This window comes from Myodes glareolus, chromosome X (assembly GCF_982192425.1).
Source record: "Myodes glareolus chromosome X, mMyoGla1.1, whole genome shotgun sequence".
In the NCBI taxonomy this organism is placed as follows: Eukaryota; Metazoa; Chordata; class Mammalia; order Rodentia; family Cricetidae; genus Myodes; species Myodes glareolus.
The window spans coordinates 100377093-100404830 of NC_142053.1; the positions used below are offsets into that span (position 1 = coordinate 100377093).

Genomic DNA, 27738 nt, shown 5'->3' on the forward strand with positions numbered 1-27738 from the left:
ATAAAGTCATCCTGTGTAAAATTTCTGAAATTCATATTTGAACATTTGCCATAACAACCAAAACAATCTATAGATTCTATGAAATTGCCATCATAATTCTAATGATATACTTTCTTGGCTTGGTAGTTCAAACTGTAGTCCCAATATTTGGAAAGAAAACACAGGAGATTCACTGCAAGTTTGAGGCCAGCCTAGTCTATATATTGAGTTTCAAGTCAACAAAGGCTTTGATGATATTGGGATTGATGATATTCTATCCCAAATGATTAACTAGGCAATGATGTGTTACATTTCTTCATGCTGCAGAATATTACTTTAATTATATGAAAGTATGTTCCATTTGTTTATTCTACAGCTGTTTAACGATGTAAGGATGTGCGTTTAATTATGTAAAAATGTGTTGCATTTGTTTTTCCTTGCCTGCCTAAGGCACCTGATTGTTCTAATAAAGAGTTGAATGGCCAATAACTAGGCAGAGGAAGGATAGGTGGGGTTGGCAGGGAGAGAGAATAAATAGAAGAGATCTAGGTTGAAGAGGACCAAAAGAAAGAGAACTAGGGAGATGCATAGGGCTGTAAGCCAGACATCTGCTACCAGTCTGCCAGACTTGAGAAGCAGTGAAAGTAAGATATACAGAAGTAAAGAAAAATAAAGCTCTGATGCAAAGGGTAGATAAGGTAAAACAGGATAATTTAAGTTAGTAAAGCTGGCTAAAAATAGGCCAAATCATCTTTTCTTCATATGGCTACTTTATCTTATGGCTTAAAATCCTCTACATATACTTATTGCTGAATAGCTTTGTGTTCTTGTGGGACTCCAAAAGTGGAGCATAGACTGTCTCTGACTCTTTTGCCTCCTTGTGGGAACCTTTTCCTCCTACTGGGTCACCCCATCCAGTCACGATATGATAGTATATTCCTGGCATTATTGTTGCATATTGTGCTATGTTTGGTTGAAATCCCTGAGAGATCTACTCTTTTCTAAAAGGAGCTGCAGGGGCTGGTGGATCTTGGATAGAGGTGAGATGCAGAGGAATAGGGATAGGTGGGGGAGGGTGAACAGTAGTTGGGTTGTAATATATGAAAGAATTTTTAAATTTTGAAATAAAATTCTATAACATTTATTAAAAAACAGGCCAAATTTAAGGATAGGGTTTTAATAATTTTGCTTCATCTTTAAGGTTTTAAATTGTAGGAATTTTATAATGTAGTGATTTTACTCTTTTGAGACATCAAAATTTATTATGAGGTATTCAGTGCCACATCTTTTATGACTATTGCCACTAGTCTTAAAATTTATGAGAAATGTGCTATGCTAAGGTAGGCTTTCCTTCTGAAAATCACTGGATTTGATTTAGAATTATTCTTGGACCAGATCATATCATATTGTTAGGTGACATTGTGTTAGGCCTGTGAGAAGGTTGGATGGGCCTTATTACAACCATTAACCTCATTGCTGTCCTATGTTCCTTGTAGTATATTATAATTTTTCTTGGAAAGCCATCTCATTTTTTTTCAGAAACTCTTTGGACATGCTTATCTAGTCATAGGCCTCTCTCATTTTCTATTTTAATTATTTTTACTATAATTTGACAGGATCTTTAATAAGAAAGGGTTCTAAAATGTCTATGCTCCATTTTGTATATTCTCTGTTGTTCATTCATAGACTACAAATTTCAGGCTCCATCCAAGCATATATGAGAAAGCTTACTCAAAGTAGATAGAGAATAAATATTTATTGCAGATATGGAGAACACCTTGATTTTACAATAATAAGTGTCCTACATGAAATATACAGTATATTCAAATGAAAATACTTCAAGAGAGTTTTTCATAAAGAGATAAAAGTTGCAAGACAGAGCAAATACTCAGAAATAGAAACACCAGTGCTATCAACAATATTTAGTTCAGATAGGCAGAAGGGTGGAATGTTTTTCACAATATATAAGCAGACAAAGGGGAAAAGGAAACCCCAGAAAGAAGAATAATACACTTAAGATGGACAGGTGAGGTGATATAGCTTGACAGGCAAGAAGAAGATAAATTATAGCACTCTCTCTCTCTCTCACACACACACACACACACTCTAAACCTCACCAGTTACTATTTGAGCTGATGTACAACATCTATACATATAAGCATTCACAGGCAGAGTGTAAGAGGGAAAGAGGGAAAGTATATTGCTGTTGACCAAGCAGAAGTTTTCCAACATTAGAGCTACCAGGTTAGGTTTCTGATAGAAGAATTACCATATTTCTTTCTTCTAACTTAGCCTTTGAGTGACTACGTTTTTACTGTAAATATCTGAAAACAGTACATCATTTAGACACAATTACTTTTCCTCATAGTTATTAACATTTTAAACTCAACAAAGTTCATTAGCTCAACTACTGAGTTTCCTGTGTGGTTTCACAGGCAATATGTTAACAGATTCAGTATAATGTTCTTGAGAAATCATTTCTGCTTTCTATCATTTTTTTTATCATAGTTTAGTTTTTGTGCAATGGTATCTTTCCTTTCAGTATATGTGCTTGACAAATAATTTCTCTTTTCGAACAACATTTCTTTTATAACCTTAGCTTAGTTTGTATACAGTGATCTCTTTACTTTCAGTCTCTTTTTTTCTGATGGCATCAGGATTCTTCATGATATAAGAGATTTAACATTATAATAATTGACTAAATGTCTCACTGGTCAGTGTACAAAATGCTACTTCAAGTTCTTTGCCTTTTACCTGCTTTTTCTATCTCCATCCCTTCTGTAATAAATGATCATCCATAATTATTCATTACTCAGATGAAGTACTATCTATTTTGTGCATCCCTGCTCTGCTCAACAGCAAGAATACTTCCTTCTTTAAACATTTCTGTGGAGTCTCTGTCTTACTAAAATACAAGTTTTATACTTCTCTGTCTTCTTCAGTTTGTAAAACCCTTCAAACCAAACTACATTTTCTTTTTACTATTCCATCATGATATATTTATTTGCTTTAGCTAGCTAAGGTCATGTGTCTGTCATCTCAAGAATCCTCCAGACCTACAGCCATGCTCCACTGCAGGCCTTTCCAAAGGTTATGAAGATCTGAGTGTTTTCATGTGAAAGAGGATCCCATTGTCCCATGCCCAGCTTGTGAGGGTAGACCTTGGTATCTGTACTTTGGAAAGTAATCCTTGACAGACACCACCAGACCCCTGTCTTTACAGCCACCATAGTACATCATCTCTATAATATCAACTGTTTATTGTCTTCAATGGCCCAGTTGATCTTGTTGTTATTACTAGTACCCAAAACAATTGTTATATGTTTGCTTTGGTTTCATGACTGCACATGGGTCGTATTGCATTGGGACTATAGCAGAGCTATAGGGAAGCAGAACTAGGCAGGAAAACCTAAACTGAATGCTGGGGGCAAGAAGGCAGCAGAGTCATTGAGATGCCATGGATCCCATATAGGGGAAAGACCTGAGCTGCCAGCCAGAATATTGCCAGTATGCCATGAGCCTCATGTTATAATATAAAAGAATAAAAATGAGTTAATTCTATATGTAAGAACTAGCTAGCCATACACTTAAGCTATTGGCCAAACAGTATTGCAAATAATATAGTTTCTGTATGATTATTTTGGGAGACTGGGTGTCCAGGGTACAAACAAGCAGCCCCCTACAATAACAATTGATGTTCCATCATGTACTAGCTAAATCTACATAAAACCCGAGAGGGCTTGGAAAGGAAATGTAGACACAAAAGAACAGAGTTAAGCATGGCTTTTGGTAGCCACAAATTTATTTTCTAGATGGGCTCATGGTAAGCCGGGGTGTTGGGCTGCATTAAGAGAGGTGCAATAAAAACTCATGTGGTGTTGAAATGGTGGTGCCTTCCTGCGCTGTGGTGCCAGCACAAACTCTGGCTTTCAGGAGGCTGAACATTTGAATGGGGTTTGTGAGCAAGGTGCTACAACTTGCTTAATGACAACATAGACCTTTTGGGGGCTGTGAGCATGGCCTGCACTAAACAGACCATATTGTACTGGGCATAGCCAAAGGCAAAGCAGCCTTAGTTTTAGTAATTATGCTTAGCCACTTAACATTTTAAGAAGTGTTTCTGGTCAGAAAATAATTACAGATACATAATAAAGACAGATCCAAGTGGAAAAGACATCTAAATTGAACATAAAGTTGGATAAATGTATGTAGGCTTGGGAGAGAGAAGAAAAAGAATATAGAGAGTTACAAAATGAAGTAAATGGTTTTGAAAAAGAAGATAAAACTGTCTTTTAAGAGCCAGAGTACAGACAGTCATAGATTAAAATAAGTAAAGAAAAATAAGCCACATAAAGTTGGAAAGTACACAGAGAGTCTAGATAGTTTATATTATTGTTTTTTCTTTGAATTTTTTGACTACAGAAAGATATTTGATTCTGGGGGCTTCTGAGATAAACCAACATAAATGTATCATGACTTCAAAATTTGGGTCTAAGGATTTGTTGCTTTGGAAAATAGGCTCTGCTTTTGTTTCCACAGAGAATGAGACTCTGTGGAATCTTTCTAGGCTATTGCAGGTTGATGGAACAAGACCTCCCAAAAGGTCACTGTGAACACCCTCAAAAATACTTTGCCCAACAGAAAGCAGAAAGCAGTTAGGAAAGAACTATGCTCATATTCCCAAATATTGTTTATAAATGTTTGTTTACATTTAAAGGGGGATGTGATATAGAGATAGATACCATACATTGGTATGGATCTTGGTTTATTGATGCAAATTTAAGATCAATTTTGTTATATGTATATTTCTGCACTTATTAAGGTATTGTGTTTGTGTAGTTCTTTCAAAAATGTATAATTAAGAAATACAGGTTAATAGATAATCATCTATAATAGTCAAGTTTATAGTCAAGTTAGTTAGGTTTTCTAGCTATATGTAGATATATTTCAGTTAGATAGGTATTCTTGAAATCTTTCAGAGAACTTCAGAATATGGCATTTAAAATGTTTAAGAACTTTGGATTTTTCAAAACAGTGAGACACATCTGCTCCTGGCAGCATCAAGCTGCTTCAAGAGGATGATGGGCACTAAAGAGGCTCCTTATGGTGTTGGTTAGCTATTTGAGTAAGAAACTACTCTTGCCTGGACTGCTTGATGATATGGTGTGTGAACTGGACATGCAGGACCCACAGAGAAATGACTGCTAAACTTGCCTAAAGGTGAGACGTCCTTTGGGGTTTGTGTTTCATGAAAGAGTCTGCCAGACATTCTGCAGGACACAGAAGAAAATGACTGACAAATTGCCAATATAGGTGGAATTTTCTTTGAAATTTCCTGCTCAATGCAAAAGTCTGCTGCATACCATGGGCCTGTAGGCTAAAGATTGGATGCCCCAATGTTACAGAAGAACTTTGGGTGACTGTCCAGACAGCAAGATATCTCTGTCAATTGTGGAGTTTTGGAGGTTGCCTACAATGTACTTCCTGTTTTGTTAGGTAACACTGTATCCTTCTGGAGTCTTTGATGAAGTTGAATAATAGATATAGTTACAGTTTTCCTTAATTATGATAAAAGATAAAGTAGATATAAATATTGTAATGCAACTGTAATTCATGCTTGATAACTCTTTTTTATGTGTAATTTTACTTTGTTAAATTTAAAACCTTAGAGGAGGTGATATTGGGTTCCCCTCTCTATGCTGTGATTACAATTGATTTATAAAAAAACTGCTTTGATCCTATAGCAGAGTTATAGGGGAACAGATGTAGGTGGGGAAAACTAAACTGAATTCTGGGAGAAAGAAGGCAGACTCAGTGAGATGTCATGGAGCCCTCAGAGTGGAAAGTCACAAGCTTCTAGCCAGAACCATTCCAGTAAGCCATGAGCTTCATGGTAAAATATAAAAGAATAGAAATGGATTAGTTCTAGATGTAAGAGCTAGCTAGCAATATTCTTAGGCTATTGGCCAAACAGTATTGCAAATAATATAGTTTCTGTGTGATTATTTTGGGAGTCTGGGTGGCTGGGAAATGAACAAGAAGCCTTCTACAACAATACATTTCACCTTGTTATTACTCGTGCCCAAATCAATCATAGCATATTTGTTTTGGAAGAAAACCATGACAGTACATGGGTGGTATAACTGATACATTATGTTGGCATCAGGTACTTCTGGAATACCCACAAGGTAAGTAACTGCCAAATTTTCAACTTTTTCAGTGATGCTGTACAGAACCTCATTCATCTTTATGTATCTGGTGTCCCCAGTCATGTCTGAAACAAGTGAAAATTGTGTGATTCTCTGAAAGGATGGCTGGTCTACTTGCCAGCTTTCATGCAGATACAGGAGCATGTATGGAATCTTGAGTGGACCTGTACAGCCAGATGTCTCGAGCTTCTTTGTGAGAGCCCAGGCAACCCCAGCTACTCCTTGCATGACCAGTGCCTCATGCAGAGTGGAACCAGTAAGTTACCTTTAAATCAACCAATTATTCCTTCTTCCTATCCCAGCACATGGAGTCAATAGGATACATTACATTTTTGTATTTAATGATGGTTACTAAATGGGCTACTTTTTCAACTAATATTCTAATTACAATGAATACACTATAGTACATAGAAAATAACACATTATTTTTGAATGACCTCTGTGCCTGGGTGCTACAGATTTCTCATTATTGTTAGAAAAATGTATTTAATATAGTTTGATAAATTCAGATTGAATGACTGGGAAGATGCATATTAATATAATATCTTTGACTGAACATTAGTTTACAAAATAATCACCTCACATTTTCTGTTTGGAATAAGATGACATAGTAAATGGCAAGGCATAATCATTACAAGATGTATTTTTTGGTGCATATAAAGCACTGTATAATTTTAGAGAAATGACCTGCTCATATTGATAGCATGATAAAAGCAAGAAAAATGTATTAACATGTGGGTATCATTATGAGCCAGTAAGACTACATTTATAAAACTATAAGACAATACATATTCAGTCAACTAGTTATAATATGGCCACCATGACTGAAGATATTTTCTTTTTTAATTTTCATGTGTGTGTGTGTGTGTGTGTGTGTGTGTGTGTGTGCGTGTATGTTTTGATATGTGGTGCATGTGTGAAAGAGTGTATGTGTTTGGGTGTGTAGCTGTATGTGAATAACAGAAATTAATGCCAAAAATCCTGCTCAACCTCTCTTCTTTCTGATTTTTAAGGCAGGATCTGTCAAAAAATTCATAACACAGAGATATGGCTAGACTCTCTCTCTAGTCTGCTCGTTCTGTTGACACCTGTCCTTCTCTTTCACAGCTAAAATTACAGACATTTCATAACTTCTACTTGGAATTTACCTGGGATTTAGAGGTCTGAACAATGGACCTCAAACTTCCACAAGAAGCACTTAAGCTACTGACTGAACTATTTGCCTAACTCTGAGGTTACAAAAATTTAAAATGTAAGTTTTTGTACAAAAAGTAGTAAGTATAATGCATTTTGATCTTTATATCTGTCATATCATGCTCTTTAGTTCAACTAAAAATTGTAGAAAATGTGACTTTCTGAAGATACTGCTAGCTAGTTATGATTAAATTATTAAGCAAAAGACAAAAGGACATATACAAACATGATGTGTTTATGAGGCAAAGCTATGAAGATTCAATATAATGTACCAGAAAAATAGTCATCTATGTTCACATCATCTTATATCATGCAAAGAAGCTTGTTTATAATGTATTCCACAGTTTTTGCATGTGTTTTATTATATATTATGGATAATTTATGTTCCTTACAGTGTTACAGAACTCTTCAATGAGACTGAAAAATCCTCATAGTATGGACTGTCTTTCTTATAAACTGAAGAATAATTTATCTTAACAAATCCATAACAGTTCTCTTATATCAGAGTCGAGATATGGAACTTCAGAGAGTAAGTGAACTTTACTGTCTTGTCACATATTTTGAGAAAATACATTCCTGGCCAGTCCCTTAATAACTAAAGGTATTCTCTCAAGGAAACTAGAATATAATAATAAGTATACTATGTATTAATTTTCACTTTTGAAAAGAATTCCAAAGCACTAAACTCATCTTGTCTATGGATCAGCCTTAAGCGGTGGAGTATGAAATGTAGACTAGAAGAACCATCCAACAAGATTAAGGGCTATTACTATCAGAGATGTAGGGGAAAATTACAGAAATCTGAGGTCCCAGGACAGGGACACACAGAAATTATTGTATTTTGTCTGAAAAAGTAATACAAGCACAGACTATAAAGCAACATATAATCACAATACATGGTATTATAAAGATAGAATTTTACTATTTCAAAACCGGTATATGTTCATACTGATAGAATACAGTTATGGATCTAAACCATTAATATAATCAACATCTGCAAGCTAATATTGTTAAATATTAATTAAATAAGTTAAATAATACTTAATATTTTAAGTTACAGCAAATCATGTTAGAATCACATGTCAGACATGTAACAAGATAATTAGTATGAATCATGTCTTTTCAGTAAAGGTATCATTACAACAAAGTAGTGGAAGTCACCTTCAACCAAAAATAAACATTTCCTTGATCCTCAAAGAATACTGTATCCAACCAGATTTGATGTGGGAATCCCCTCTGTGTATTGTGACTACTATTAATGAATAAAGAAACTGCTTTGGACCGATAGCAAGGCAGAATTTAGGTAAGCAGTGAAAGTTAGGCTGAATGCTGAGAGACAGAAAGGTGGAGTCAGAGATGCCATAGACCCACCAAAAACAGATGCTGGGTATTTTACCTGGTAAGCAACAGCCAAATGGCAATATACAGATTAATAACAATGGGTTAAATTAATATGTAAGAGCCAGCTAGTAAGAGGCTAAAGCTAATGGGCCAAGAACAGATTTAAATAAGATAGTTTCTGTGTGGTATAAGATATTTCAGGGATAAGCAGCTGGGAACCAACAAGTGGCACCCTCCTTGCAACAGATTGGTGCTCAAGTAGTCAACTAAAATCACTTAAAACCTGAGAGAGTTTGAAAAGGAATTCTAGACACAAAAATACAGAGTTTAACACAGCGTCTTGCTGTTTGCTGGTGGAGTGCATCAGGTTCTTTTTTTTTTTCCAAAGTTTATTAAATTATGAAAGTTTCCATTTCCGCCCCTCCTCCCAACACCCTCCCACTCTCCCCCTCCCCCTCCTCCTCCCTCTCCAACCCTAAGAGCAGTCAGGGCTTCCAGCCCTGTGGGAAGTTCAAGTTCCTCCCCCCTCCCTCCAGGTCCAGGAAGGTGAGTATCCAAACAGACTGGATCCCAAAAATCCAGTATATGCAGAGGAAACAAGTCCCAGTGACATTGTCAGTGGCTTTTCAGAAAGGCTCCAGGCCAGCCACATTCAGAGAATCCGGCTACATTCAGAAAATCTTGTTGGATCACATGCTCGTTCAGTCCCAGTCCAACTGGCCTTGGTGAACTCTCATTAGATCAGTCCCCTTGTATCAGTGGGTGATCGCACCCCTCGCGGTCCTGAGTTTTTTTTTCATGTTCTTCCTCCTTCTGCCCCTCATTTGGACTCTTGTCTATTTCCAATCTCCAGGAGGATAAGTACATGATTTTCTTCAGGTTCACCTTCTTATTTAGCTTCTCTAGGATCTCGAATAATAGGCTCAAAGACCTTTAATTATGACTAGAATCCACTTATGAGTGAATACATACCATATTCCTCTTTTTGGGTCTGGGTTACCTCACTCAGTAAAGCGTTTTCTATGTCCATCCATTTGCATGCAAAATTCAAGATGTCAATGTTTTTTAGCGCTGAGTAAAACTCTAGTGTATATATGTTCCACACCTTCTTTAACCATTCTTCTACTGAGGGGCACCTAGATTGTTTCCAGGTTCTGGCTATTACAAATAGTGCTGCTATGAACATAGTTGAACAAATGCTTGGGAGGATCAACATAGTAAAAATGGCAATTCTACCAAGAGCAATCTATAGATTCAATGCAATCCCCATCAAAATCCCATCAAACTTCTTCACAGACCTTGAGAGAATAATAATTAATTTTATACGGAAAAAGAAAAAACCCAGGATAGCCAAAACAATCTTATATAATAACGGAACGTCTGGAGGTATAACCATCCCTGACTTCAAACTCTATTACACAGCTACAGTATTGAAAACAGCTTGGTACTGGCATAAGAACAGAGAAGTCGACCTATGGAATCGAATAGAAGACCCGGATATTAACCCACAAACCTATGAACACTTGATTTTCGACAAGGGGGCTAAAGGTATGCAATGGAAGAAGGAAAGCATCTTTAACAAATGGTGCTGGCATAACTGGATGTCAACCTGTAGAAGAATGAAAGTAGATCCATATCTATCACCATGCACAAAAATCAAGTCCAAATGGATTAAAGACCTCAACATTAATCTGACCACTTTGAACCAGATAGAAGAGAAAGTGGGAAGTAGTCTACAAGACATAGGCACAGGAGACCACTTCCTAGGTAGAACCCCAGTAGTACAGACAATAAGAGAATCAATGAATAAATGGGACCTCCTGAAGCTAAGAAGCTTCTGTAAAGCAAAGGACACTGTCAGTAAGACAAAAAGGCTACCTTCTGTCTGGGAGAAGATCTTCACCAACCCCTCATCAGATAAAGGCCTGATCTCCAAAATGTACAAAGAACTCAAGAAACTAGTCAATAAAACTCTAATTAACCCAATTAAAAAATGGGGTACTGATCTGAACAGAGAATTCTCAACAGAAGAACTTCGAATGGCCAAAAGACACTTAAGGTCATGCTCAACATCCTTAGCGATCAGGGAAATGCAAATCAAAACAACTATGAGATACCATTTCACACCGGTCAGATTAGCTAAAGTCAAAAACACCAATGATAGCCTATGCTGGAGAGAATGTGGAGAGAGGGGAACTCTCATCCATTGTTGGTGGGAATGCAAACTTGTACAGCCACTGTGGAAATCAGTGTGGCAGTTTCTCAGGAAACTGGGAGTCAACCTCCCTCAGGACCCAGCAATTCCACTCTTGGGAATATACCCAAGAGATGCCCTATCATACTACAAAATGCATCAGGTTCTTTAAGAGAGGATTTTCTGATTCAAGAGTAGCAAAAGAAAAAACCATGCTGTTTTTGAAGTGCCAGTTTTCTGCACTTTGCTGCCAGTGCAAACTGACTCCTTCAGGAAGGAGGTCTGGCTACAGAGGATTTGAGTGGGGATTGTGAACAGACTGCTGCAGCTTGGTTAATGGTAACATGAACTGGCTGTGTGTCAGAAATCATACAGAAAATCATTTTCTACTTTGAGAACTGTATTTAACAGATAAAAACACTATTTAAAGAAGCAATGGTGAAATAATCAGTTTGAAGAGTTTGCATATTTTTCATGTTAAACTTTTTGAGAAATAGTAATTTTTATTTGATGTAGGGGTGTGTGTACAGCTCTGGGGGCAAGTGGCTCCACCATGCTGAACTGGGCGTGGCAAGCAGACACTCGTCTTTCCCCTAGTAAAAGCACAGGCTGAAAATCGATGCTCCAATGGTACAGAAGAAATCTGTGTAACTGTCCAGGCAGTGAGATGTCTCTATCAATTCTAGAATTTTGGAAGTTGCCTACAATTGTTTACTTAGGTAATATTGAATTATATAATATATAATATATATTTATATATATTATATATAATATTAGGTAATATTACTTAGCTAATAGTATATTCTTCTGGAGTCTTTGATGGCATTGAAGAATGTATAGTTATAGTTTCCCTTAGTTATGATAAAGATAAAGTGGATATAAACATTATCACTGTAATTCTTGTTTGATACCATTCTTGTTAAATGAAATTTTGGTATAGTAAGGTTAAATCTTTCCTTTTTATTTAAACAGAAAAGGGGAGGGAGTCCCCTCTATGTCCTGTGATTATCATTAATGAGGTAGGCAGGAAAAGCTAGGTTGAATGTTAGGAGAATGAAGGACAGAGTCAGAGACGACATGGAGCTGCCAGAGACAGATGCTGAGAATTTTATCAGGTAAGCCAAGCCACAGTCACGTGATGATACACAGAAGAATAGAAATAGGTTAAATTAATATGTAAGAGTTAGCCAATAAGAAGCTAGAACTAATGGGCCAAGCAGTGATTTAAATAATACAATTTCTGTGTGATTATTTCAGGGTTAAGTGGATGGGAATCAACAAGTGGCGCCCCCCCTTCCAGATCACTCAGTTATTAACCCTGAGTTCTTTATTGGAAGACAGGTATTTAAAAGTTAAGCAATATCTATCTACAATATCTTTTCATTGAAGAGGTTAACTAGGCCAGTGACATGTTGTACTATCTGAATGTATTAATTTTCCATACCTTTTATGGATTAATGACAGTGAACCCAGTTTCCTTATGTCTAAAATGGAATTAAACCAAACATATATATTACAAAGTATATGAACATTTATGTAACATGAGGGCCAGCTTGTTGGGGTTTCCGATCCCGCCCGGTACCCAACAGCCGGCAAATCCCAAAGAGAATCACACACAGAACTCCATAAGGTTATAAACTGATTGGCTCATTAGGTCAGGCTTCTTGTTAACTCTTATAACTTATATTAACCCATTATTCTCATCTATGTTAGCCATAATGGCTCCGTACCTTTCTCTGCTGGGCAAGTTACATGCTGCCTCTTCGGTGGTCTGTACAGGAATGGCTGAGGAACCTTTCTCCTCCCTAGCCTTATCCTATTCTCATTACTCCACCTCTACTTCCTGTCTGGTTGACCCGCCTATACTTCCTGCCTGGCCAATCAGCGTTTTATTAAAATACATGATTGACAGAATACAGATAATTCTCCCGCACCATTTCCCTCTTTTTTTTTAAACAAAGGAAAATACCCATTATCCATTTGGTGGGAATGTGGGCGTAGTATTTCAGGCTACTTCCTGCTGGTTGGGGGCGCTGATAGTCTTAAGGGGACCTAAAGAAAATTTAGAGTTATAATCAAGTCATGACTGGAGTATCCTGTGAGTCTCGATCATCTCAGGCAGCAGTCTTGGATCAGTTCTGGATGTAGACCTCTGTCATCTGGGTCATCTGTTCCTATCGGAGATTTTTCAGGTGGCCTCCCTTGGTTAAAGGTGATTATTCTTAACTCTGAATAAATCCAGAGTCTCTCGTTTTCTGTGGAAACAAAAGCAAAATCTCTTCTCCAAAGTAACATACCTTTTGACTTCAGTTTTGAAGCCAAGGTATTTTCAAAATTCCTATCTTGGGTTAGTTCAGCAGCATTTATAAACAAAAGTCTTTTAGCAGTTGTTGCTCCTTCCTCAGCAATCAAACAATTTAAAGAGAGCATAATAGCATACAGTATGAAGATTCTCTGTGCATTTTCCATCTTTATGTGGCTTTATTTTAACCTCTATTTCTTTTATTTTTACTTTTACTTTTTGAGACAGGATCTTTGTATATCTTTGTCCTGGAATAACACTGTAGACCAGGCTGTCTTTGAACTCACAGAGATCCTCCTGTCTCTGCCTCCCCAGTGCTGGGATTAAAGGCGTGTACTACCACACCTTGAGGTCACAGAGGTCAATCTACCTCTACCCCTTGAAGTCACAGAGGTCAATATGCCTCTGCCTCCCAGGCATTGGGATTAAAGGTGTGTACCACCACACCCAACTACTCTCTTTCTTTCCTTTTAACTTTAAGAACTTTAACTTTTAGCCTGCATATACACACTGTAAACCATTTAGAGGTTTTCTTCCTCTTTGAATCTCTCTTTACTGTATATTTTTCTTTTTCTGACCACATGAGCCATTAATTTACTAAGCAATATGGAGAGCCGTGGCTTTGACGGCTAGATCCAGCTCATTCCTTGGCTTTTCAGCCTCAAGGCTGAGGTACCAGCCAGAGCTGTGTTCACTGCCACAACTCTATGGCGTTTCAAGGTCCTTGCCAGCAAGCAAGCTGCAGCATTCTGCTCACAGACCACACTCAGTCGGACTGCCTGCCTGAAAGAGTCAGAGTTTGCTCTGGCAGGACAGCCCAGAAAACCAGCATTTTAAAACGGCACAGCTTTTCTCCTGCTACGGCTGAAAACCGAAAAGCATGCGTTCAGCTTTACATCAACACCATTTAAGTGTTTCGAGGTAGGACCTCTTAATGAACTGCAAGGTTTTGCAGCTAAAGCTGAGTCAGGAAGCCTCTCTTAGATGAGAGCCTTGCTTGCCTCTAGCAAGCAAAGTAGACCCAAAAAATTGCTGCTACTGAGAAACCATGCTTAATGCTGTTATTTTGTTCTAGAATTACTTCCCAAGCTATCTCAGGCTTTATGTGGATACAGTTGTCAACACGTTGGCACCATATGTAACATGAGGGCCAGCTTGTTGGGGTTTCCGATCCCGCCCGGTACCCAACAGCCGGCAAATCCCAAAGAGAATCACACACAGAACTCCATAAGGTTATAAACTGATTGGCTCATTAGGTCAGGCTTCTTGTTAACTCTTATAACTTATATTAACCCATTATTCTCATCTATGTTAGCCATAATGGCTCCGTACCTTTCTCTGCTGGGCAAGTTACATGCTGCCTCTTCGGTGGTCTGTACAGGAATGGCTGAGGAACCTTTCTCCTCCCTAGCCTTATCCTATTCTCATTACTCCACCTCTACTTCCTGTCTGGTTGACCCGCCTATACTTCCTGCCTGGCCAATCAGCGTTTTATTAAAATACATGATTGACAGAATACAGATAATTCTCCCGCACCACATTTACTTCTTTCTTGCCTGATATAGAAAAGTAGTCCACATTCAATTTCTTCACAAGAATTATTATCATATATTTGATACTTTATGGTCTAGTAATTTAAGTAAATGTAGTCATCTATAAGTTTCTAAGAAATCTTTATGTAGTCATACTTATTTTACTATTCAGTTCTGTTGTAAATGAAATACAGAAAATCATTTTCTACTTTGAGAAATGTATTTAACAGATAAAAACACTATTTAAAGAAGCAATGGTGAAATAATCAGTTTGAAGAGTTTGCATATTTTTCATGTTAAACTTTTTGAGAAATAGTAATTTTTATTTGATGTTAGAAATTTCATAAGTTTAAAAACATGACAATAATACAGCATTTTTAGAATATATTTATTGCTCACATCAAATAAATAAAAACAAATTTTTCTAAATTAAGAGTATTGCATAATTTAATTATTGATAATTCTGAAGATATGCTCAACTAAGTGTTCAAAGCAATATATGGTTTTATTTTCATATTTTCACCTAACATTTATTAGCATAATATATTACAAAGCATTTTGATTTGGAACTTCCTCACTTTTATGTTATATGAATAGATGAAAGAAAGCAATCCGATTAAAAAACATGGTATAGACCTAAATAGAGAATTACAACAGAAAAATGTCAAATGTCTGTGAAACACTTAAAGAAATTAACATTCTTAACCAATAGGGAAATACAAATCAAAACGACTCTGAAATTCATCTATCACATGTCACAATGGCTAAAAGAACAAACCCATATGACAGCTCCTGCTGGAGAGGATATGACACAAGAACATTCCCTAATTGTTGGTGGAAGTGCAAACTTGTATTTTGGAGATGAATATGGCTATTTCTCAAAAAAGAAAAAAAAACCACCGGGAATCAGTCTACCACAAAACCTATCAAATATGACTTTTGGGTATATACCCAAATGATACTCAATCATACCACAAGGATATTTGCTTAGCTACATTCATTACAGCATTATTTGTAATAGACAGAACCTAGAAACAGCCTAAATGTCTCTCAAGAAATGGATAATGAAAATATGGTACATTTACACAATAGAGTGTACCACTCAGATGTTAGAATAGATGATGCTTTGAAATTTTAAGGGAATTGGATAGAATCAGAAAGAAAATCATCCCGTGTGAGGTAAATCAGACATAGAAAGATGAACTATTCATAAGTGGATAATAGATGTAAAACAAAGGAGAACTCTTCTACAAACTATAGACCTAGACATACTAAATAACAAGGAGATTTCTGGGTAATTCCCAGATCTCCCCCAGAAGGAGAAATAGAAGAGATGTCATATGGAGATAGGAACATGAACAAGCAGGTTGCAGGGGATGAAAGGGGAGATTACTGAAACAGACTATCGAAATCATGGAATATTTTGGACTCAGATATAAACCTAGCCCAAGTAAATCTATAAAGAGAACCCTAACTTAGACTTCTAACATTAGCACTTATCCTGAACTGGCCATCTCCTACAATCAAGCAAGACTACAAATAGAGGGATTGGGACACCAATCCAGCCACATAACTTTTGACCTGTTTGTCCTGCTTATAGGCAGTGCTGGGGTAAAGGTATCTTAAAGATTGAGGGAGTGCTCAACCAATAACCCGTCTAGCCTAAAACCTATACCAGGAGGGTAAGCCCACCCCTGACACTACCTGGAGCACCAAGACTTACAGGATGGATGACCCAGAGACTAACATAGAACCAAACATGACTGGAGAAAAAAAAATTGAATGAGTCCTATTGATATTCTTCTAGTCTCATAGATTGGTGCCTAGCCCAATGGTCACTGGATTGTTTTGATGCAGCAACTGATGGATATAGATGCAGAGACCCGTAGTCAAACATTAGGCCAGGCTTGGAAAATCCTGCTGAAGAGAGAGAAGAAAGATAGGAACCGCCAGAAGGGTCAATGAAATCACAAGAAATCCTACAGAATCAACTAACCTGGACTCATAGGGACTCACAGAGACTGAAATGACAACCACTGAGCCTACATGGATCTGGCTTAGTCTCTCTACATATATGTGACAATTACACAGCTTACAGAAACTCTTCACAATCAGAACTGGGGCTATACTTGAAATTTTTTAAAGATTCATTTATTTATTATATACACATTTCTCCAATCCTAGTTTTGAAACTGTTCCTGGCTTTTGGGACCCTATTTCTCATACAGGGTTGCCTTGTTCAGCCTTAATACAAGAGAAGGTGCTTAGTATTACTGCAACTTGATATTCCATGTTTTGTTGGTAACCATGAGAGGCCTGGCCTTTTCTGAGTAGATATGGAGGAGGAGAGGATTGAGGGAGCGTAGAAGGGAGGTGGAGAGAGGGACTGGAAGCTGTGGTCAGGATGTAAATAAATAACTAATCACTATTATTCAGGAGATTGAATTCAGTTTTTTAAGTCTGGAATAATGGACCACAATAAGGCATTCAACAGAACAAGGCCATGAGTCCAGAGTAAAACTTTGATTCTACTGGGCCTGATAAGAATGTAGAAACAGTGAAAGAGTATAAGTCAGAGAAATCAATCAAAATCAAAGAGAAAATATGATATTTGTATAATGCCATTTAAGTTAAGAAACACTACTGAATAATTTTATAAAGTTATGACTACTAATAAATCAATAACTGATGAAAAATTAAGACTCATTATCATTTCCCAAACTAAATCCTACCTGTGTTGCATTTTTTAATACTCACAACCACCTCTTTGTAGGGGACCTCTGTCTTTTGGTTTTTTTGTTTTGTTTTGTTTTTTGGTTTTCTTTTTTGCTTATGTGAGTTCATACAGAATTTCTTGCTTAGTTCATCCGTTAGTCTAGTCTAGGTTGACTGGAATTTAGGTCCCAGGGATGTGCCTGTCTCTTTCTCCTTTGCTCTGTGATTATAATGTAGGTCAACACACCAGGTTTGAAAGACTGAAATTTAAAAGATGAATGTTTACCTGGGTCCCGAGTTCCAAACTGAAAAGAAATGAAAAGAAAAATAGCCCATGATCATCTCATTAGATATTAAAAATATCTCTGAAAAAATCCAACATCCTTCATGATAAAAATATAGGGAGAGACTAGGGATACAGGAGACATACCTAAACATAATAAATTCAATTTATAGAATGCCTGTAGCCAACATTAAATTAAATAAGATAGTCATATAAATTTTTATTTTCAGTAATTTTCAAATTTTCTGATTACAAGTGATGTTAAATATTAAAGTAATTTAATAGTTCAGATGCAAAAGAGAAGTGTTTTATCTACATTTTGAAAAGTCATGCAAGATCTCAATATTTATAGGTACTTAAGAACCTAACAGCACAAAACTGGAACCTTACTTCCCTTGGAAGCACTTTCTTTTCATTCTTTATTCCATACAGTCCTTTGCATAGACCTATTGAGAACAGTTGGGATTCATTCTTAGTTAATGCACATAAGTAACTTTGCTATTAATGGTAATCAAGACAAGAATAGTCTCTCTTGTCAAATCCACAGAGAAAAGCCAAATCACTCTGACAGCATAAGCGAGAACAGATGTACATTTTATATCTTCCTAAATGGTAACAGCAAAAGCAAACAAAAAGTAAAAGAACCCAGTTTCATTTCTGTGAAAGAAATCAGCACAAAAAATTGACTTCTGGTGAAATTTTAGAGATGGACTCCCCTTTATTACAAGCTACTGTATTCTACTAATAACTTTTATTGATACATGTTTGATTTTCTGTGCATTTTACTGCACATAAACAAACATTTATGGGTGATTAGAATTAAAAATATGAAATAGTAAGTCAGTGCCTTTCTAAGATTAGCATCCAATTCCTGTTGTTAATCCCAAAGATGCAAGGAGAAAAACCACTGATCTAAATCATCATGGCCAATTTAATTAAAGCGAGCAATTAATTAAAACAAGCTTTTTTATTTGGGTAAATGGGCTGTCTCCTCCTAAGCAGAGGTTCAAGAGGTCACTTTTGGACATAGGGATGAATGATAAGGGCTTTTACAGCTCAGGGATATAGTGTTTCCAAGTGGGACATTTAGGGGGTAAAGAGGTAGGTAGGGTTACAGAAACAGAAGATAAACATAAATTTGTCATAACAACTTATTAAAACTAAAACCACAGACTCAAATCAAATTCAGTCATCTTGGGTGACTTCAGTACTCTAATATCACTAATAGACAAGAACAAAACAGAATTACTTTTTGAGTTAAGTGAAACATGAATCAAAGTGGTTAAATAAACATTTATAGAATATTCTGCCAAAATACCAAAGAGTATCCTTCCTTCTTAGTGTCCCATGAAACTTTTTTGAAAATTTCCTACATGTTAGAACATAAAGCAAGTATCAACAGATTTAGGATAACTCAAGTGACATCTTTTGTTCTCTATGGCCAAAGGAATAAAGATAGATATCATCAACAGTAGAAAAGGCAGAGAATACATAAAATATAAAGACCAAGGAACACACTCCTGAGAAAATTTGCATCAGGGAAGAAATAAAGAAGGAAATTAAAATATTCATATAATTTAATAAAAATTAAAACAAAACATATCATAAATCGATGGGATGCAATAAAGGCAGATATAAGAGGAATCTTTGTAGCACTAAGTACCCACATAAAAAATTGTAGTGATCTGAAATACATAACTTAATGATGATCCTGAAGACCTTTACAAAAATAGAAAGGAACAACCGAAAAGAATAGATGGGAAAGGGTAATTGAAATCATGACTGAAAGTAATGAAACAGGAATGAAAAAGTACATGAAAAATACAACAAATCAATGAAAAGAAGACTTGGTTCCTTGGAAAAATTAAGAGGTCTGACAAGTGTTTAACTACATTAATCAAAAGCGAGAGAGGACCCAAAACTATTTAAAATCAAAGACAAAATCAAAAACATTGCAACAGATACTGAAGAAATTTGGAGAGTCATAAGAACATTGTTTTAAATTCTATAGTCCACAAAACTGCAATATCTTAAAGTAACCGATGAATTTTAAATATACATGACTAACTAAAATAAATTAAATGGGGGTAAGTGTGATTCCGGCCCGCGGCAGGGGCCCGGCGAGGAGGGGCTAGGACCTTCCCCGACCCCATAGACTCCCAGGTCAGCCTGCTCTGCTGGCTCCAGCCTGCTAGCACCTCCGCCAGCCATCCCAGCTTCCATCCAGAGGGCCTTCAGAGGGGTGAGTGTGCTTCGGGCGAGGAGGACCTAGGACTTTCCCCGACCCCATAGACTCCCAGGTCAACCTGCAGTGCTGGCTCCATCCTGCTATACTCTCCCGCCTGCCATCCCAGCTTCCATCCTGGTACAAATTTCTATATTTCTCCCCTCCCACTGGGGCCATAAAATCTCCCCAGCTCAGCTGCCTTGCACACTGGGCCTGTTCTGTAGGCGCATCCCGGTAAGAGGGAGTGCATGTGCTTCAATAGCCTGCCTGAGGAAAGGTAGGCATTCTATCAGTGAACTCCCTGCCCAACAAGGGAACCTGACCCGCTATCAGAAGTTCCAATAGAGAGCATTTGAACGAAGAGATGGGCAGACGCCAAGGCAAGACCTCCTCCAACAATCTGAAAAACAACATGAAAACACCAGATCCCAACGACCCTACAACAGAAGGATTTGAACACTCTAACCCAGATGAAGTGGAAAAAAGTGCCATTATGAAAGCAATAGAGTCCCTTAAACAGGATAAGAATAATTCCCTTAAGGAACTGGTCGAGAAGTATAACAAAAAGTTTGAAGAAATGAGTATAGAAATGGATGAGAAATATAACAAAAAGTTTGAAGAAATAAGTAAATCCGTGAATGAGACCCTGAGAAACCAAGAAAAAACAATCAAACAAGTAAAGGAAACAGTCCAAGAATTGAAAACTGAAATGGAGGCAATGAAGAAAACACAAAACGAGAACCGGCTGGAAATGGAAAACCTAGGTAAACGAGCAGAGACTACAGAATCAAGCATAACCAATAGAATACAAGAGATAGAAGAACGAATCTCAGATTCTGAAGATACCATAGAGAAAATAAATGCTCTGGTCAAAGAAAACAGCAAATTCAACAAATTCTCTTTACAAAACATTCAGGAAATCTGGGATACAATAAAAAAACCAGACCTAAGAATAATAGGGATTGAAGAAGGAGAAGAACTGCAGATCAAAGGCCCAGAAAATATATTTAACAAAATTATAGAAGAAAACTTTCCCAATCTAAAGAACGATATTCCTATGAAGGTTCAAGAAGCATACAGAACACCGAATAGACTGGATCAAAAAAAAAAGTCCCCTCGCCATATAATAATCAAAACACAAAACATCCAGATTAAAGAAAGAATATTAAGAGCTGCAAAGGAAAAAGGTCAAGTGACTCATAAAGGTAAACCTATCAGGCTTACACCAGACTTCTCTATGGAAACCATGAAAGCCAAAAGATCTTGGCTTATCAAGATCTCTATTTGATCTTATTTGATCTCTATTATCAAAAGGATAGAGATACTGCAGAAACTAAGAGACCATGGATGCAAACCCAGACTACTATACCCAGCCAAGTTATCGTTCACTATCAATGGAGAAAACAAAATATTCCAGGATAAAAATAAATTTAAACAATTCATAGCCACAAATCCATCCCTACAGAAAGTAATAGAAGAAAAATCGCAACCCAAGGAATCCAACATTGCCATCACTGCCTACAATAACTCAGATATCTAGCGACCCTTCACAACCACAACTCAAAGAAGAGAAACACAACAAACTCTACTACACACACACACACACACACACACACACACAAATAATAAACGGAATCAACAACCACTGGTCATTAATATCTCTTAATATTAATGGACTCAAATCACCTATAAAAAGGCACAGACTTAGAGACTGGATAAGAAAACAGGATCCAACATTCTGCTGTTTACAAGAAACACACCTCAACCACAGAGATAGACATCTACTCAGAGTAAAGGGTTGGGAAAAGGTTTTCCAAGCAAACAGATCTAAGAAACAAGCAGGTGTGGCCATTCTAATATCTAACAAAATTGACTTCAAACTAAAATCAGTCAGAAGAGATGGTGATGGACATTTCATACTCTTAACTGGAACAATTAATCAGGAGAAAGTCTCAATCCTGAATATCTACGCCCCTAATATAAAAGCACCCACTTATGTAAAAGAAAAACTTTTAGAACTCAAGGCAGTCATGAAACCACACACACTAATAGTAGGAGACTTCAACACACCACTCTCACCAATGGACAGATCAATCAAACAGAAACTCAACAGAGAAATAAGAGAATTGCTAGAGGTAATGAATCAAATGGACTTAACAGATATCTATAGAACATTCTACCCAAAAAGGAAAGAATATACCTTCTTCTCTGCAGCTCATGGTACCTTCTCGAAAATTGACCACATACTTGGTAACAAAGCAAACTTACACAGATACAAAAGAATATTTGTAATCATCTGTGTCTTGTCGGATCACCACGGAATAAAGTTAGAACTCAATAACAATTCGAATTCCAGAAAGCCTACAAATGTGTGGAAGTTGAACAGTCAACTACTGAATCATCCCTGGGTCAAGGAAGAAATAAAGAAAGAAATTAAAGTCTTCCTTGAATTTAATGAAAATAAAGACACAACATACTCAAACCTATGGGACACAATGAAAGCAGTTCTAAGAGGAAAGTTCATAGCACTAAGTGCCCAATTAAAGAAAACAGAGAAAGCATATATTGGAGACTTAACAGCACACCTAAAAGCTCTGGAAAAAAAAGAAGCAGACTCTCCCAGGAGGAGTAGAAGATTGGAAATAATCAAACTGAGGGCTGAAATCAACAAAATAGAAACACAGAAAACAATCCAAAAAATCAACGAAACAAAAAGTTGGTTCTTGGAGAAAATTAACATGATTGACAAACCCCTAGCCAAACTAATCAAACGGCAGAGAGAGAACACTCAAATTAATGAGATCAGAAATGAAAAGGGGGACATAACAACAGACACAGTGGAAATTCAGAGAATCATTTGATCTTACTACGAGAGTTTATATGCCACAAAGTTGGAAAATGGACAAGAAATGGATTGGTTTTTAGATAAATACCATCTGCCAAAGTTAAATCAAGAGCAAGTGAACAATCTAAATAGACCTGTTAGTCGTGAAGAATTAGAAGCTGTTATCAAAAACCTCCCCACCAAAAAAAGCCCAGGTCCAGATGGTTTCAATGCAGAATTCTACCAGAACTTCCAGGAAGAGCTAATACCTATACTCCTTAATGTATTTCACAATATAGAAACAGAAGAATCATTGCCAAACTCTTTTTATGAAGCTACAGTTACCCTGATACCAAAACCACACAAAGACACAACCATGAAAGAGAATTACTGACCAATCTCACTCATGAACATTGACGCCAAAATACTTAATAAAATCCTGGCAAACCGATTACAAGAATACATTAGAAAAATTATCCATTATGATCAAGTCGGCTTCATCCCAGAGATGCAGGGCTGGTTCAACATACGCAAATCTATCAATGTAATCCATCATATAAATAAATTGAAAGAAAAAAACCATATGATCATTTCATTGGATTCTGAAAAAGCATTTGACAAAATTCAACACCCCTTTATGATAAAGGTGCTGGAGAGATTGGGTATACGAGGAACATACCTAAATATAATAAAAGCAATATATAGTAAGCCGACAGCTAACATCAAATTGAACGGAGAGAAACTCAAAGCCATTCCACTAAAATCAGGAACTCGACAAGGCTGTCCACTCTCTCCATACCTCTTCAATATAGTGCTTGAAGTTCTAGCAATAGCAATAAGACAACATAAGGGGATCAAGGGTATTCAAATTGGAAAGGATGAAGTTAAACTTTCGTTACTTGCGGACGATATGATAGTGTACATAAGCGACCCCAAAAACTCTACCAAAGAACTCCTACAGCTGATTAACACCTTTAGTAATATGGCAGGATACAAGATCAACTCCAAAAAATCGATTGCACTCCTATACACAAAGGAAAAAGAAGCAGAGAGGGAAATCAGAGAAACATCACCTTTCATGATAGCCACAAATAACATAAAATATCTTGGGGTAACTCTAACCAAGGAAGTGAAAGACCTATTTGACAAGAACTTTATATCCTTGAAGAAAGAAATTGAGGAGGATACCAGAAAATGGAAAGATGTCCCCTGTTCTTGTATTGGGAGAATCAACATAGTAAAAATGGCAATTATACCAAAAGCAATCTATAGATTCAATGAAATTCCCATCAAAATCCCATCAAACTTCTTCACAGACCTTGAGAGAATAATAATCAAGTTTATATGGAAAAACAAAAAACCCAGGATAGCCAAAACAATCTTATACAATAAAGGAACTTCTGGAGGCATTACCATCCCTGATTTCAAACTCTATTACAGAGCAACAGTATTGAAAACAGCTTGTTATTGGCATAACAACAGAGAAGTCGACATATGGAATCGAATAGAAGACCCGGGTATTAACCCACAAACATATGAACACCTGATATTTGACAAGGGAGCTAAAAGCATACAATGGAAGAAGGAAAGCATCTTTAACAAATGGTGCTGGCATAACTGGATGTCAACCTGTAGAAGAATGAAAATATATCCATATCTATCACCATGCACAAAACTCAAGTACAAATGGATTAAAGACCTCAACATTAATCTGACCAGTTTGAAACTGAGAGAAGAGAAAGTGGGAAGTAGTCTACATGATATAGGCACAGGAGACCAGTTCCTAAGCAGAACCCCAGGAGCGCAGACAATAAGAGAAGCAATGAATAAATGGGATCTACTGAAACTGAGAAGCTTCTGTAAAGCAAAGGACACTGTCAGTAAGACCAAAAGGCTACCTTCCGACTGGGAGAAGATCTTCACAAATCCCTCATCAGACAAAGGTCTGATCTCCAAAATATACAAAGAACTCAAGAAACTAGACACTAAAACTCTAACTAACCCAATTAAAAAATGGGGTACTGAACTGAAGAGAGAATTCACAACAGATGAACTCCGAATGGCCAAAAGGCACTTAAGGTCATGCTCAACCTCCTTAGCGATATGGGAAATGCAAATCAAAACCACTTTGAGATACCATCTTACACCTGTCAGAATAGCTAAAGTCAAAAACACCAATGATAGCCTATGCTGGAGAGGATGTGGGGTGAGGGGAACACTCATCCATTGTTGGTGGGAATGCAAACTTGTGCAGCCAGTGTGGAAATCAGTGTGGCGGTTTCTCAGGAAACTGGGAGTCAACCTCCCTCAGGACCCAGCAATTCCACTCTTGGGAATATACCCTAGAGATTCCCTAACATACTACAAAAGCATTTGTTCTACTATGTTCATAGCAGCACTATTTGTAATAGCCAGAACCTGGAAACAGCCTAGGTGCCCCTCAATAGAAGAATGGTTAAAAAAGGTATGGAACATGTACACATTAGAGTTTTACTCAGCGGTAAAAAACAATGACATCTTGAATTTTGCATGCAAATGGATGGAAATAGAAAACGCTTTACTGAGTGAGGTAAGCCAGACCCAAAAAGAGGAACACGGTATGTATTCACTCATAAGTGGATTCTAACCATAATTAAAGGTCTTTGAGCCTATTATTCGTGATCCTAGAGAAGCTAAATAAGAAGATAAACCTGATGAAGATTATTTAGCTACCTGCCAGGAGGTAGGAAATAGACAAGAGTCCCAGGTAACCTCGGGTGCATGGAGGGTGGGTGGGAGGGTTGTTGGAAGGGGAGAGGGTTAGAGAGAAGGGATTAGGGGAGGAATGGGGAAAGCTCGGTGGCCTGGGAGGGGGAGAGTGAGGAAGGATGAATATGGGATCAGGGAAGAATATATTTCAACTAAGGGAGTCATTTTAGGGTTTACAGGAGACTTGATTATATATGGGATCCCAGGTCCAAGGAGAGATCCCCAGATTGTTCTCTGGACAGAGGAGAGGGTGCCTGAACCGGCCGTGGCCCATAACCATACTGATGTATATTTTGCTTATCACCATAGATCCTTCATCTGGCGAAGGACGGCGATACAGAAGGAGACCCACATTGGAGCACCGGACTGAGCCCTCCAAGGTCCAAATGAGGAGCAGAAGGAGGAAGAACATGAAAAAAGAAATCAGGACTGCGAGGGATGCTATCACCCACTGATACAAGGGAACCGATCTAATGAGAGTTTACCAAGGCCAGTTGGAATGGGACTGAACGAGGACGTGATCTAACCAGATTCTCGGAATTTCGCCGGATTCTCTGAATGTGGCTGGCCCGAAGTCTTTCTGAAAAGCCATTGACTATGATACTGGGACTTGTTTCCTCTGCATATATTGGATTTTTGGGATCCAGTCTGTTTGGATACTCACCTTCCTGGACCTGGAGGGAGGGGGGAAGGAACTTGAACTTCCCACAGGGCAGGAAACCCTGATGGCCCTAAGGGACGAAGAGGGAGGAGGAAAGGGAGTGGGGGGAGTGGGAGGGTGTTGGGAAGAGGGGCGGAAATGGAAACTTTTATAATTTAATAAAATTTACTCTTAAAAAAATAAATAAAATAAAATAAATTAAATGGAATAATTTAAATTAATCTCATTCAAATTAAACTTCCAATGGACATTTAGAGCACAGTTTTAAAAGGTCATCTTTGTTATATTCTTTGTCATTCTACAAAACATTTCATCTTTATTTCTTTCATTGAAGCATATTTATAATCTTAGCAAGACATATATTTTTAAAAAATTGGGTCATACATAATTAGTACTTAATGAATAGTCAAAGGTCTCTTACACCTAAGAGATGCTGCCAGGAAGGCATTAGCAAGCTTTGTTGTCTTCGAGTTTATGGTAAAAATTCCTAACAAATGCCCAAATTAGTGATTACCATGTACTTGATTGAAAACAGAATAAACTGTTTCAGGTCCTAGGCATTTTGTACCCCAGTACATAATTAGCATTATGTCTAAATAAGTATTTGAAAATTATTTTTGCTCAGCTGATGAGCTGTGGAGATACTTCTACATAGAGGTGTAATATAGTGGGAAAAATAGTTACTAATTCATGCTTAACCAGAGAGACTCAGTTAATCAATCTGAAAGCACTATTGAATATTGTCTAACTCTATTCAAGTCTAAATTCTCTGAGGAGGTACTATACAATTTCTATTATTTAATGTATCATTTGGATATTTGATTTTGTAATGCTATTAGTTTATTTTCTGTGTAAGTAACTTTTGTATTGTATTATAATATCACCTTTACATTGGATCATTATATGAATTACTTTTATCGGTGCTTTGAAAAAATACACAAAAGCAATTTAAGGGAAGAAACCTTTATTGTTCTCATTGTTTCAGTTATTATGGCATTGTCTGCAGTTGGGGGAAGGTTATAAGAAAATGATCCTCAGTAATTATAAAAGTTTCAGTTGTATCATGCAAATACATTATAGAAGTGTATTCTGTGGCATGGTATACACAGTTAATAATAAAATATTGTATACTTCATACATGTTAAATGCATACACCTTATGTTCATTGTTTCTAACCACACTTACTCAAGCAAACAGATAAGCAAAAACATACAAGAAAGGATAAACACAATGACAAATAACACATGAATTTTCTTGTCCTTGGAAGTAAGATTTAAAAAACAATTAAGACAGATAAATTCAAAGGGGATAATTTGAGACGAGAAAAGGAACCAAATAAAAGAGAGAGAGTACACTACAGTAGTATTGGACGGTAAACCTGATCGAAGTATACAATCTATATGAATGAAAATGTAATCATGAAACTCATTATTTTGATCAATAAATTTGTCATGAAATTTTTGCAAATGATAGGTATATTAGACACCTTGATTGTGATGATTATATCACTAGTTTTGTACATACTTCAA

At 37.0% G+C, this 27738-nt stretch overlaps 1 pseudogene; it reads right to left on the bottom strand.

The window, feature by feature from the left end:
* Positions 1–3090: 3090 nt before the first annotated feature.
* On the bottom strand, positions 3091–6224 carry LOC125410327 (thioredoxin-like protein 4A pseudogene; annotated as a pseudogene).
* Positions 6225–27738: the final 21514 nt, after the last annotated feature.